Source organism: Leucopleurus acutus, assembly GCF_964270905.1.
Source record: "Leucopleurus acutus genome assembly, chromosome: 11".
NCBI classification, from domain to species: Eukaryota; Metazoa; Chordata; class Mammalia; order Artiodactyla; family Delphinidae; genus Leucopleurus; species Leucopleurus acutus.
In genome coordinates this window covers 95,954,643-95,957,867 of record NC_139152.1, presented here as the reverse complement: position 1 = coordinate 95,957,867, position 3,225 = coordinate 95,954,643, and positions in this window count along the sequence as shown.

The following is a 3,225-nucleotide window of genomic DNA, read 5'->3' as shown; positions in this document are numbered from 1 at the left end:
TAATGAAATTGAAAACATAATTAAAAATCTTCCAACCAACAAAAGTACAGGACCGGATGGCTTCACAGGCAAATTCTCTCAAACATTTAGAGAAGAGTTAACACCAATCCTTCTCAAACTCTTCCAAAAAATTGCAGAGGGAGAAACACTCCCAAATTCATTCTATGAAGCCACCATCACCCTGATACCAAAACCAGAAAAAGATATCACAAAAAAAGAAAATTATAGGCCAATATCACTGATGAACATAGATGCAAAAATCCTGAACAAAATACTAGCAAACAGAATCCAACAGCACATTAAAAGGATCATACACCATGATCAAGTGGGATTTATCCCAGGGATGCAAGTATTCTTCAATATACGCAAATCAATCTATGTGATACACCATATTAACAAATTGAAGAATAAAAACCATATGATCATCTCAATTGATGCAGGAAAAGCTTTTGACAAAATTCAACACCCATTTATGATAAAAACTCTCCAGAAAATGGGCACAGAGGGAACTTACCTCAGCATAATAAAGGCCATATATGACAAACCCACAGCAAGCATCATACTCAATGGTGAAAATGGTGAAAAACTGAAAGCATTTCCACTAAGATCAGAAACAATACAAGGATGTCCACTCTCACTACTTTTATTCAACATAGTTTGGAAGTCCTAGCCACAGCAAAAGCCACAGAGAAGAAAAAGAAATAAAAGGAATACAAATTGGAAAAGAAGTAAAACTGTCACTGTTTGCCAATGACATGATACTATACATAGAAAATCCTAAAGATGCCACCAGAAAACTACTAGAACTAATCAATGAATTTGGTAAGGTTGCAGGATACAAAATTAATGCAATCTCTAGCATTCCTATACACCAACAATGAAAAATCAGAAAGATAAATTAAGGAAACACTCCCATTTACCATTGCAACAAAAAAGAATAAAATACCTAGGAATAAACCTGCCTAAGGAAGCGAAAGACTTGTACTCAGAAAACTATAAAACACTGATGAAAGAAATCAAAGATGACATAAACAGTTGGAGAAATATACCATGTTCTTGGATTGGAAGAATCAATATTGTGAAAATGTCTGCACTACCCAAAGTGATCTACAGATTCAATATGATCCCTGTCAAACTACTAATGGCATTCTTCACAGAATTAGAAAAAAGAATTTTATAATTCGTTTGGAAACACAAAAGACCCCGAATAGGCAAAGCAATCTTGAGAAAGAGAAACGGAGTTGGAGGAATCAGGCTCCCTGACTTCAAACTATACCACAAAGCTACAGTAATAAAGACAGTATGGTACTGACACAAAAACAGAAATATAGATCAATGGTACAAGATAGAATGCCCAGAGATAAACCCGTGCACATATGGGCAACTAATTTATGACAAGGGAGGCAAGAACATACAATGGAGAAAAGACAGCCTCTTCAATAAGTGGTGCTGGGAAAACTGGACAGCTACATGTAAAAGAATGAAATTAGAACACTACCTAACACTGTACACAAAAATAAACTCCAAATGGATTAAAGACTTAAATGTAAGACCAGACACTATAAAACTCTTAGAGGAAAACATAGGAAAAACACTCTTTGACATAAACCACAGCAAGATCTTTCTTGACCCACCTCCTAGAGTAATGGAAATAAAAACAAAAATAAACAAATGGGACTTAATTAAACTTAAAAGCCTTTGCCCAGCAAAGGAAACCATAAACAGGACAAAAAGACAGCCCTCAGAATGGGAGAAAATATTTGCAAATAAAACAACAGAAAAGAATTAATCTCCAAAATATACAAAGAGCTCATGGAGCTCAATATCAAAAAAACAAACAATCCAGTTAAAAAATGGGCAGAAGACCTAAATAGACATTTCACACAGGAAGACATACAGATGGCCAAGAGGCACGTGAAAAGATGCTCAACATCACTAATTATTAGAGAAATGCAAATCAAAACTACAATGAGAAAAAAAAAAAAAAACTACAATGAGGTAGCACCTCACGCCAGTCAGAATGGCCATTATCAAAAAATCTAGAAACCATAAATGCTGGAAAGGGTGTGGTGAAAAGGGAACCCTCTTGCGCTGTTTGTGGGAATGTAAATTGATACAACCACTATGGAAAACAGTTTGGAGGTTCCTTAAAAAACTAAAAATAGAACTACCATATGACCCAGTGATCCCACTACTGGGCATATACCCTGAGAAAACCATAATTCAAAAAGATATATGGGGCTTCCCTGGTGGCTCAGTGGTTGAGAGTCCGCCTGCCGATGCAGGGGACACGGGTTCGTGCCCCGGTCTGGGAGGTTCCCACATGCCGTGGAGCAGCTGGGCCCGTGAGCCATGGCTGCTGGGCCTGCGCGTCCGGAGCCTGTGCTCCGCGGCGGGAGAGGCCGCAGCAGTGAGGGGCCCGCGTACCGAAAAGAAAACACAACCCCCCCCCCCGTAACTATATATCTCAATCCTAGTTATATATATACACATACCGGCAAATAAATGAGAAATACGCTAAATATTAACAATTGTTGTTTTGGGGCAGTAGAACTCTGGGTGACTTTTTTTTTCTTCATTCATTTATCTAATTGGACCAAGTTTTCTTTAGTGAGAAAATCTATATAATGAAGGTATGGAATTTTAAATTATGTCACAATTGGGAGTAATTTAAGCAAAACTTGCCTAGGTGTACAGAGTGTGGACTAGAAAAATTTTCAAAGTTCAGGTTGCTGTAAAAGGATTGGTTCTAGAACTTGGCATTAGATGGGTGGGTTAGCTCAGGAAGAAAGCATAAGAAGGGGATATGATGGCTGCACACAACCCTGATTGTCATTCAGTGGGTGGTATTGCCAGCTGTCATGTTGACCACAATCCCACATGAGCTGGGGAGCCCCGGTCTCCTTTTCTGCTCGGAGTTAAACATGCCGAGAGAGGGTGGTTCACACAAGTTACCCACAGAGCGCACCTGTGACTCTCACAGCTGAATCCAAGTTTTCTGTTTCACCTTTCTGCCCACTTGGCTGGAGCCAGAGGGAAGGGAAGAGGAGGAACACAAGGCATGGTCTGTGCTCTACAGCTGATCCACATCCGCTGATCATGCCTCCTGACAGCGCACAAACGTCCTCACTGTAAACCTCTGGCAACCGATGATTTTTCTTTTCCAAATAAGCTCATTGTTCATGGAAGAGACAGGATTAAACTTGGGAACATTATCATCTGTAT